Source organism: Lepisma saccharinum, chromosome 6 (assembly GCF_977018435.1).
Source record: "Lepisma saccharinum chromosome 6, izLepSacc3.1, whole genome shotgun sequence".
Classification (NCBI taxonomy): Eukaryota; Metazoa; Arthropoda; class Insecta; order Zygentoma; family Lepismatidae; genus Lepisma; species Lepisma saccharinum.
This window is the reverse complement of record NC_139234.1, coordinates 57,141,683-57,154,489: the sequence shown is the minus strand read 5'-3', so window position 1 is coordinate 57,154,489 and position 12,807 is coordinate 57,141,683.

The window sequence follows — 12,807 nt, the reverse complement described above, 5'->3', positions numbered from 1 at the left end:
TTCATGAAATGGAAGATAGTAAACACAGCCGCGCTTTCATGTCTTGAATCTTGGATATATCATTATGTGGGGGAGGCAGGAAGGGGAAAAGGCACTTTCTCTCTCTCTCTCTCTCTCTCTCTCCCTCTCCCTCTCTCTCTCTCTTTAATCTTCCATAAAGAGCAATGAAAGAAAAATCGAAAACTGTTCCTGTTTTGTACCTACAGTTCCTAAATAGAAATTACAATTTTTGTAACTATAATTGGCGTACGCAGAATTTTGTCGCGAGGTGTTTCAAGTTTGTTAAGATTTTAGTATTTATAGTAATAATAACAATACATTGTTTTTTGATTGATTGATTGATTTGCTTTATTTTACTTCGCCTTTTGTGCCACTTTTGGCTAATGTGGTGATGATATGATGAATGAACATTCACATACAGTGGCGCAGGAACGGGGGGGGGGGTACAGGGGTACATTGTACCCCCAAATTTTTAAAGGGGGTACTGTACCCTTGTAAATCGAGTTGTAGCCCCTTTTGGTAATTTTACAGCAGACGGAAGGTACTATTTCAATTCACCCAATAAAAAAGTGTATATTGTTTATAATTTATGAGCATTATCTTTCTTACCACAGAAATTCAATCCATTGCAAACTTATTCTACTACATTGTGCTTGCTACTAGTTAGTTCATTGACCTGTGTTCTTGGTAACCTCCTTAAGGAGATGGAAATTGTTTAAAATGTGTGTGGAACGATGGAACCATATTTGCTCTCAGAAAATCATGCTGCAGACGAATGCTAAAGAAGTGGTCTCGTCGATTCGAAGATAAGATACAAATATTCATCAGAAGAGTATATGACTGACTCCATTTTCTTTTGAATGTTTAAAATGTAATTTTTCGAAACGAAATATTTACACAAACGAGACGAGACACGACAGACCAACTTGGGGGGTACAATGTACTCCTGTCTCATCCATATTTTTCATAACTTTGTAAGATGGTGTACGGAAAACTATACTTAAACCTATATTTTAAGATATTTTTTTGGAAATAGAGTCCCGATTAGGCTATTTGAGCATGAAGTGAATCTAGAATAAGTTTTAATAACTTCAGAGTGGAAACCGAAACAAAAATAAGCACAAACAAGAACGAGAAGGACCTCACCACACAGGAGATGAGATGAGGCTGTGACAATTCTCGACTCATCGCATAACGATATCACTCCTAGGTGAAATTAAATTTTTCCTAGACATTTAAACAGGATGCAACTTTATCAGGGGGACTTATTTTTACCTATGTATTAGGGTATACTTATAATTGGATATTAATTGCTTATAATCTAATTGTGATATCGAATGCAACACAAACACAAAGCCATTTTAAGTTAAAACCTAAAGTCAAACTGTACATTACATTAGTCAGATGAATGAACGACATAAATGAGATTCACTGCAGGTTCTATTGGTATATTTTGGATTGGATGGATTCACAAGGTGTTTGATTCATTTATTTTATTTATTTTACTTCGCATTTCTGTCACTTTTGGCTAATCGCGAAGATGAGGATGAGTGATGATATGATGAAATTGATATACACTCACAAATAACATCCATGCCCAGGCCGGGATTCAAACCTGGGTCCTCTGACGTCATAGCGCGCTATTCTAACCCCCATCGTCACGGAGGCCGGCGAGGTGGGAATGCGTTTTGGATTTTTTCTGTAGATGCGAAAATTTTTAACTGTGACGCGCACATGCTTTTGCTTACATTAAAGTTTACCTTTTCACATAAACGAGAAACTGACATGTCACCCAAAAAAACACGCATGCACCTGCATTTAATACCATTACATACGAAAATAAACCTTGGCCGGCTCTTCATATTGTCCACCAAGGATTGAAAAGAAGAAAAAAAGTCTTGAGCAAATAACTTTCCTAGTTTCCTCTGAGATCTGAAGGATTTCAGTTTTGTATATGTAATGATAAAGTGCTTGTAGAGTGTCATTAGGTACAGCTAATTGTAATTATATAAGAAATAAATGCTTTGTTAAATGTTTCACAAATATTTCAAACTTAGACTTCTTACGAGTTGATCGGGAACCATCTCAACTCGAGTTTTATTTTCTTTTTTAATACAACGCCCTGTAGGTGTCTGAGAAAATACCAAATACATGGCTTCTCAAAGGCATTGGATGTGGTACACATCTGCCATAAATTGTTTAAGATATTTTTATGCGTAGCTATGGCACTTTAAAATTAGAATGAAAAGAACTGAAGTGGAACTCCATAAGTATTATATATTTAATAATGTAATTTCTATATCCATTGGGTGGGAGATGATTATTTCTGGTTGGGGTGGCCCAAGATCCTCCTCATCCCCTTTAATCTCAACCTGCATTAAAATGAATAGATGTATCTTTGTTCGCAATTTTCACAGTTAAAACTCCTGATTTTCCGTTCCGTTAAATTAAAACAAACCCCGAACGAGGTCCAGAGCTTTATATATAATGTTTCAGAATTTTTATCTGGTTTTAAAATCTGTTTTTTTTTTTTAAATTCTAAGAAAACAAAGAAAAAAATATTTATGCAAAATATGCATTAAATAACACGAATGTGTGTGTTGTTCTAAAATATAATATTTCACATTATACTTAGATATCAAGGACGTATTTAACGGGGGGTTCCTGATCCACCTCCCCGAAAGACTTAACAAGTAGTAAAAGTAAATAATCAAAATATTGTTTAGCTTTTGTTCGATGATTATTTCCGCTGAATTTATTGGAAGCAAGGAATTTGACGCATACAGCTTTGAAGGGTTCCAAACATTTATGGACACTACTAATATCATCCATAAAATATTAATCAGGAACTTTACTTTTCATTAATTGGATCCAACTCCTTTTTGGTTATTTAATAAATATTCAATTATTTTTCTATTTGACATTAAATTCCTTGCCAGGGCAGTTGTTTTTATTCAAATCTTGTCGATCTTAACTATACGTAAGCTAGATAATGAATACGTGCTGTTATATCTATATTATTTTACTATATTTTACCTATTCATGTAATAATAATAATTCATTATTAATTAATGTACATATTTAATTAATATTTTAATTTAATTAAATATAATAATAATTATTATTATTGTGACACTTGGTTTGAAGTAGTAAGTGTGTGTGTGTGTATATATATATATATATATATATATATATGGTGGGGAGGGTGAATTTTGTACCCCCAAAATGCAAAACGTTCCTGCGCCACTGCTCACATACAACGATGCCCAGGCTAGGATTCGAACCCGGGACCCCTGCCGTCGTAGAGCGATGTGCTAACCACTCCGCCACGGGAGCCGGCAATACATTATTTTTATTATAACATTTATTAACAATAGTAATCTAATAATATGAACTGTTTATATTTTCGTGTGACACTAGTTAGTTTAAAACAGAGCACGAATTAAACATTTCTTCAGTTTGCCCAGTCAGTGATCACAACAGGTTCATTGAATGGACAGTGTTCCATAAGATATACACATATCATTCTGATCATGTACAATTAACTACACGTATGCTAACATTGTAGTTTTACAACTTTGCTTTTACAACGAACAACGCTCACACTGGAAGAGCAAAGTTGTGCGTTACTGAATTAGTAGTCTTTCTGTATTATTTTCTGCAGATAAAGTTTATTTCGTGGTGAAGAGTAATGAATGGGATGATAACAGACATTGCCATCTACATCGCAGGGAACGGAGTAGACTGGTTTTTCTCGAGGTACATTTATTTTTCTTGCTTAAGTAACAGTTTCTTATGTAGATATACCGGGTGGGCCAGACTCAATTAGGCAGCTTTTGATTAGATGTTATTTTTATTTTTTCTTCATTTTATTTTTATTGACAAATGTTAACAATTCCAACGGCTACAAAATTGTTACAAAAATGGAATCACACACACATAAGTCATTGATTTTTAAGATAGTGGTCGACCTGGGCACCATCTAAGTCAACACAGGCTTGTAGACGCAAAGCAACATTTTCACACGCCTTCCTACACATGTTAACCTGAACATTTTTGAACTCTTGAACAATTACCTCACGCATATGTTGCTCACTGTCAATGGGATTAGCGTACACCTTGTGTTTGAGGTAACCCCAATGGAAAAAGTCTGGTGGGTTGATGTCGGGTGATCGGGCTGGCCAGTCCACAGGCCCTCGACGGCCAATCCAGCGATCAACCTCGTTCACAGCATACCGTATGATGCAGCCATCTATTGACAAAAAATGTACTTTCCAATTTTTTCCGTATGCTGTTGGATTTATTGGTTACTAATGTTCGAAAACTGCCTAATTAAATCTGGCCCACCCTGTATACTATTCCAATCTTTGCTTATTTGAAGTACAAATAACAAGAAAAGAAAAAAAATCTGACAAACAGATAAAAAATTACTGGGCTACAAAAAATAAAGAAATCATACACGGACAGAAACAATGAGCTTCTTAAATATTCATGAACAGCAGTGCACGTAGATACACTATGTAATACAATAAGAACAAATACATGACAACGAAATTCTCACAATAATTGGAAAGCGCCCTGTGTTTCTGTACATTACGTTACATAAGCTAATAATACTTTGCGAACAATTTATATGACAAAATCAGTCTCAAAGGTAAACATATTCTCTGTTGCTATACAAAACGCCTCCTGTGCACTGCAATACATAAATAAGATCAAATTCATGAAGAAATTAGCCTCAAAATAATTACTATAGTAAAATCTGTTGCTGTACGTTATGTGTAGGCCTCCCAGAAATAACTACTTCCAATTATACCACAAACAGTGCATACATTACCTACAAAGGTTACCTCGTTTAGAAAGATTCTCCTTCTTGATCAGTTTGCCGGTGTTTTTTTTATTCCCTTCTATTTTGGGCTTGGATTATTCTCGTGTGATTTCGGATCTGCATTGAACATGTGTGCCGTGGATAGACAAGTTTTGGTAGTAGACACTCAACATAGAATTGTTGTAGCTGCGTTTCCATATTCATCTTCCAGAACTGATCATCTCTCTGGATGTATTCTATTTTAACACCTTTCTGTGTCCACAGACCAAAGATACAGTACCTTCTTCCGTGTAATAATTACTATTACCCTACACGTGGTAATAGTAATTATCTGTGGTGTTCATGATATTGGCGTTAAGCTCTTCGTCAAATTTCCAGAAAGTTACTTTCTTCGTCTTGATGGCATGTGCAGGTGTTACATGTTTGACAGAAAAGGGACACTTAATTTCGATAATTGCATAACGAAATAAATGTTAGATACAGTGAAGTTTCAGATAGATATTGTATACATATTGTTATGAGTTGTAGTATGCATAAACCTTCTTTGTAATATCATTCAAAGCCGTGCTATCCCAATATAATCCTTGCTTTCCAATAAGTTCAGTCTCTTCAGATAAAGCTAACAACCATCATATACAACAAATGCTAAACGAGTATTGTTATTATTTTATTACTTGGCAATCTTTTCGTTTGGGGGAGGGGGTCCAGACGCCCTAAATAAATCCTTTATGTCTTTCAAAGCCTTATGATCTCAATCCTAATCATTGCCTTCCAAAATATTCAGAGTAAAAATAGTAGTACTTGATAAGTATTTCGGGTGGTATACTTCAAAGCCGTATTATATTTATAGCTATAATCCTTCCCTCCAATACGCGTTCAGAGGAAATTATCCATCGAATATGCAAAAATTGCTAAAAGAGTACGTTTACATTATTTAATTTTAGTACTTCATAATCCTTTCGGGGGGGTCCGGACCCCCAGCAAACTTGTTCTACGTATTATAGCGTAATATTTGCCAAGGACACCGGTTTAATTGAATTAGGCTACTCAAAATAACGTTACTGGTTTACGTACGTACAATGTAAACGTCTAATGGAAACCGATAAATACTTCCCCATTTGATGATGTAGTAAACGGATAGGTATTATGTATATTTCATTCTGAACCCTTCCACAATACGTGAACGTCTGTGTAGTTATTTTGCCGGCGATTTTGTAGCGCTTGAGACTTCATTGTTCTCGGAGCCCACATCTTACGTCAAACACACTTGTTGCCGTCACCCATATTTTGCAATTGAACACGTCCAGTTGACGCACGCACACTTCCCCCTGTCTCTCGCGATCGTGTTTTGTCTTCGAGCTATTTTGTTGTATCCCTCCGCGTTCTACTGTGGGTGGAGTTTAGAACGCTTCTAACTATCTGCACGAGATGTCGCCACAGTGCAGGGACACTTTTACGTATTGCAAGGGTTTCGTTTTCCTCAAACAGTCTCAAAATAGGAAAACTGACTTCTGGAGTGATGATGTTAATGTCAAGTACAATGAACATTGCGTGGCCCCAACAAAACAGTTTTCCATAAGCTTGTGTGGTTAACGAGATAATTGCATGTGAAAATTACGGTTTTCCCCATTTTTATGCCCAATTTACTTATTAAGCAGGGTCTTTTTTAAAATTTCTGCTTTGTAGGAATTACGCAGCCATATTTTCTGAAGGATAGAAAACAAACCCCGAGATCCTATCTTTGCTCGTAACTGAAAAATCTGTTTAAAACGGAACGTCTGCACTGCGCGTTTTCGTCAATGTATGAAGGAGCCTTAAGTGGTAGAGCAGCCACAGGCTGAATTTCTACCACGACTTCACCAACTTATTTGACAAAAACTGTGTTGCTCTTTTAGTTTCTAATGCACATCGCTGTTCGTTCGATAAATTATACAATGCAGTGGTCCTTAAGAAGCGGTATATTTGAGATTGGTAAAGTTACGTCAGTCAATATTGCGTATTGTACGTAGCATCACATAGCACGAGTTGCATGAGCGCGAAGAACCAGGTAGGAATTCTACTGCTGTCGCTGTCGTCTGCTTCAGAAGGCAGGAAGGGTCACATGAACCAATCACGGTAGACTTCTGCTGCTCCGTACGCTGGCGTATGAGAGAGCATTTACGCGCGTGCTGTAGACATCGAAACTTTCCCTCCAGAAAGGCAGCAAGGAATATCGAGTCCTTTACGCCGAACCTGCTCGGCGTCCGGCCAGGCAAGGCATTGAAAAAAGATGCTAGAACGAGTGTTGAGAGTGGAGTGTTGCAAGCGGATCGCAAAAAATACCTATTATAATGCCATGAAGGTCAAACATATATGGAATTAGTCAAGTTTTACTTTATATTCACAGCATTTACGCATTTTTGAAATTTTAAATCTGAGCACGCCGGGCGTACGGGCGTACTATAACGCTATGCCACTGTGATGAAGGGACACTCACAAAGCACACCCATACTCACGCCGGGATTCGAACCAGGGGCCTCTGTCGTCTTGGCTGACACGGAGGTGGGTGGATGATCCAAATATCGTACACTCTACTGACGTAACAGTGCCGATTAGTAACTCAGACCACTGTTTATTACATCTTGAGAATGTTGATAAACATTTTACAATAATTTTGTCCAGAGACCATTCGATGTTAAGAGTTTTCAGATGAATGCCAAATATTTCCATTGAAACAATATTAAGCAGTTACTTAATAACGAAAAAATAATAACAATAAAAAAATATATAGTTTTGCGGGTTAAGTGGTAGAGCAGCCACAGGCTGAATTTCTACCACGAGGACTTCACCAACTTATTTGACAAAAACTGTGTTGATATTTTAGTTTTTAAAGCACATCACTGTTCGTGCGATAAATTATACAATGCGTGGCCATTAAGAAGCGGTTTATTTGAGATTGGTAAAGTTACGTCAGTCAATATTGCGTATTGTAGCATCACATAGCGCATGTAGTTGCATGAGCGCGAAGAACCGGGTAGGAATTCTACCGCTGTCGTCTGCTTCAGAAGGCAGGAAGGGTCACATGAACCAATCACGGTAGACCTATGCTGCTCCGTACGCTGGCGTATGAGAGAGCATTTACGCGCGTGCTGTAGACATCGAAGCTTTCCCTCCAGAAAGGCAGCAAGGAATATAGAGTCTTTTACGCCGAACCTGCTCGGCGTCCGGCCACGAAAGGCATTGAAAAGAGATGCTAGAACGAGTGTTGAGAGTGGAGCGTTTCAAGCGGATCGCGAAAAATAGCTATTATAATGCCAAGAAGGTCAAACATATATGAAATTAGTCACGCTTTACTTTACATTCACAGCATTTACGCATTTTTGACATTTTAAATCTGGGAACGCCGGGCGTACGGGCGTACTATAACGCTACGCCAATGATGTTTACCTTACTTCCATCCTGTGAGTCCGATATTTTACAAGTGGAGCCAATTGAGAAAATTATCAAAAAGCTTTCTGCAACAAATTTGCCACGTCAGAAGTTATTATCAGTTGTGTAAGACGTTCTTTCAATCCATGTCAAAGTAATATACAATATACATGCAATTGTCTACATTGTAAACAATACCTAAAGTAAACATTTAAATATGTCTGTGATACAGTGCCATATTGTGTGTGTGTGTGTGGGGGGGTGTATATATATGCATTTCTCGTGAAATTCAAGCCTGATTTGTTTCTAGTCTGACCACCACGCGGGAGACCAGGGGTGGGTGGGGTGATCTAAGATCTAAGGTCGGATTTTTTCCGGCTCTGTCCACTCATAAATCGGCTCCATGGCCCAACCAGCCTCAAAAAGAAGGCCGGAGCGTAGTGCTGATCATATCACCTCTAAGACGTCCGATATCGAAAATATGATGGGGCCCTACCCCCACATACCCTAAATGAGCCTTCATGGCACGGTCCAATATGCACAGGGTACTTATAGCTGTATATATTGTATGCGTTTCTGTACCCCTGTGTAACTACGTTTATTTTTACATATTCATATACGAACCCTCTACTATGTCGATGGCTGAGGGCCCCCTAAAAGCTTGTCTCCGCCCCCCTCCCCCCCGCAGTGGGGTTTTGCGGATTGTAGATCCGGCACTGCTGTGGTACATTGTTCCGCAAATTTTCTGACCAAAATAATTTGAGTAAATATTTCGGCATAAAAGGGGGGGATGTTCTACCTATTGGAGGGGAGTGCGTCAAAGGCCTTGGGGGGATGGGCACCCCTACACACACACACACACTCGCGCACAGATATAGGTAATGAATATATGCACATTCAAATAACATACAAGAAAACTGTGACCACAGAGTAACCTCGGATGAAAGGGTCAAATTTTTACTTTGCAGTAGGACTGATACGCAATTTCCATTTTTAAAAATAAATTGAATGAAAGCAGTCGAGAGAGAGAGAGAGAGAGAGAGAGAGAGACGACGACACTCAGAGAGTTTTGTTGGTGGATCATTTCAGGGTAGATACAATAAACAGAGTATCAAAATACATTGTAGTGATAATTCATTTGCACGTAGTTACGTACACATACCTTTTCCCTTGCAAAGCGAGTTGCGTTCCATCCAAGTAGCAAAGCGTCTCATTTCTTCAGACAGGTAGCGATATGATTGCGTATCTTGATAGTGTATTTTCCTGGGGTGAGTTAGGGGGGAGGGAGGAGAAAAAGCAAATACTTAATGGGACTAGAGATTGCTACCGATGTACTGTAGACAGTTCCCATTATTTAGATTTATGGTGGTTGTTTACCGCAGGCGCCGTGTTGGTGGATATGCCCAAGACGGGAGCAAATCCCATCCTTTTAAAAGGGGAGTGATGAATCGTTGAAGATCGTGGTAAGTAATTTGGGGGCATGATTCTTCTCTGCGTGGGGCTGCTTCCTTATTGTGAACTGAGACTCCTTTTTTTTTTCGTTTTTTTTACCCACTCCGCTGGCCCTGAACGATTTGAACTCCTTCATTCGGATTGTCAACTGACAGAGGATTCTATTGCGCATCGGGCTTGATAAATATTAATCGTTTCTTGAAGATTGGCTTGTGCGTGTGCAGAGGATTTCGCAAGAAATCCTTAGGCTAATTAAATACAGTCTATCAAGGACTGAACACACTTGGTTTTGTCTTCTTTACGGATCAGTAGCCCTAGCGTGGCAGCCTTCTGCAATGTTGCCAGGGCGAAAGGAAAAATCTCCTAAACATTTCTCATTTTCCTCGTTTAGAAAAATGAACTGATTCACGGCCTCGGATTAAGATGGCCGTGACTGATTTCAATTGACAACTTAACGTTGATGCAAAGTAAAACAACAAAATGTCAATAAAAATGTTGATTTTCTCACGCACATGGAGTAAAACATATAGGGTGTTACCGCACAACACCATTTTTTTTCATTGTGTAGAATATATTAAGAGGAATACGTTTTCTCATTCAAAGCTAGGCGCCCTCGCCTCGACAAAAATTACATTTTCTATCCTATAAGTATGCAGCCACGCAGTGCAGATTCATGGTTGCCAAAGTCATTTATTTTTCTGTCTGAAGCAGACGCGCCAACTTAAAATAAGGCAAGGTTGGCTTAAACAATATTTTATGTATGTAAATATATAAAACCTCTCTCTCCCGCTTTGGGGGGGGGGTAAGGGGAGAAAGTGCCTTGACCCCGTAGTCGGCGCCTATGTCGGAAGACATTCAAAATTGATATGTTAGAGGGACAGCTTCACAACACCCCGGATGTATCAATAATGGATGCATCCATTCATTATGTTTAACGTCCTATTTGCATTAGATAAGAGCTTCTTATGTTGTGTCTAGAAGTTTTCACCCTCCACAGGCTGACCATTAACTTTGTTGATCACACAGCCTATCAGTAACGTACTAAATATTTTATCATTTTCCAACAGAAAAAATAAATATGAGTGGCAACTGTTAATCTGCCACATGGCCGCAAGTAGTAGAGATGTACGCCAACGTCAATCACTATTTAATATTCGCAATTCATTTGTATGTACTTATAACTAATTTGCACGGGTTTTAATTAATTCGCATGTACTTAGAATTCATTTGCACGTACTTAGAGTACTTTACATTTATGTATTTGCATGTTTATAACTTTTTATGAATATATATTTATTTATTTTATGAAAAATATGTATATAAAAGGTAATTAGAGGTACTAAACGCTATGCATATGGTTTTATATTCATTACTGCAAAGTATGCAATGTATAAATCGATAATATTAATGTTTATAATATTGAAAATAAGTTTTCTATGGTTTATGAACCGCTATGAACGGTGGTAATGGGTGTAGGTACAGGTCCAATTACGATTGGGGACGGTCCCGGTACTCGAACCCGCGATATGTAACGGTAATAAATGGTTTTGGTGTACAATGTATATAATAATGTATGTTATTATGGTATGAAACACGGTGGTGCAACACGCCAGACAGGAGACCGGTGAGCTCCGCTCTGAGGGTAGACGAGAAAGGAATTTGGGGAGTGTGCGTTCAAGGTCAAATGACGTCAGAACGCTAGGACAAAGAACGATCCTGATTGACCAATCAGAGAATGCGTCGGTACATTTTCAGAACCGGTTTTTCCAAGGTTAACCAGTACGCAAGAACAGGGGAAAGCTATGCAATACTGTAGGGCAGGGGAGGGATTCAACCAGACAACAAAGAATGTCTGAGAATGCGCAGCAAGGGTCAAATCTTTTGAAGCTATGCGTTGCTTGTAGAACTGGTTTCAGCCGCCAATTAATATTCCGCTCAGGGTTGCCCCAAGGCACAGGACGCTTTAGCGCAGGGTTTTTTTTATCTGTACTATGAAGAAGGGAGAGCTATCAGGGACGGGGCCTACAGTTTTCACCATTTGCTTTTATCACGGGGTAACGAACCTAGGACCCTTTGATTATTGATATAGGTAGTAAATGTATGTTACTGTGTGCTATTTAACTTAATTTTGAGTTTTTTTTTTACAAAACTTTGACTTTATGTCAAACATTTTCACAGCTTATTCTTATTTTTACAAAAATAACACTATTTATACTATTCAGGCAACATTTTTTATTAAATTTTGCACTCGCAAAGATATTTTTACAACTTTTTAACTTATTATTTTACAATTTTATGTTAATTTTTTACCAAAATAACACTATTTGTACTATTCAGGCAACATTTTATATTAAATTTTGGACTCACAAAGACATTTTTTACAACTTTTTAAGTTATTATTTTACAACTTTGTTAATTTTTTACCAAAATAACACTATTTGTACTATTCAGGCAACATTTTGTTATTACATTTTGGACTCAGAAAGACATTTTTTTCAACTTTTAACTAATTATTTTACAACTTTATGTTAATTTTTACCAAAATAACACTATTTATACTATTCAGGCAACATTTTTTATTAAATTTTCGACACACAAAGTGTGTGTTCTCAACTTCTATCTGTTTATTTCACAAGTTTAGGCTTATTATTACCAAAATAACACTATTTATACTATTCAGGAAATACTTTTAGTTATATTTTCGACACACAAAGTGTGTGTTCTCAACTTTTATTTGTTTATTTCACAAGTTTAGCCTAATATTTACTCAAATAACACGATTTGAACGTGTTTGGACACACACACACACACACACACGCACACACACACATCCACACACACACACACACACACACAGAGAGAGAGAGAGAGAGAGAGAGAGAGAGAGAAAGAGAAAGAGAGAGGTGTTTTGAATTAAATTTTATACACACAAAGTGTGTGTTCTCAACTTCTATCTGTTTATTTCACAAGTTTAGGCTTATTATTACCAATATAATACAATTCAATCTGTTCAGGAAAGACTTTTAGTTACATTTTCGACACACAAATTGTGTGTTCTCAACTTCTATCTGTTTATTTCACAAGTTTAGGCTTATTATTACCAACATAATACAATTCAA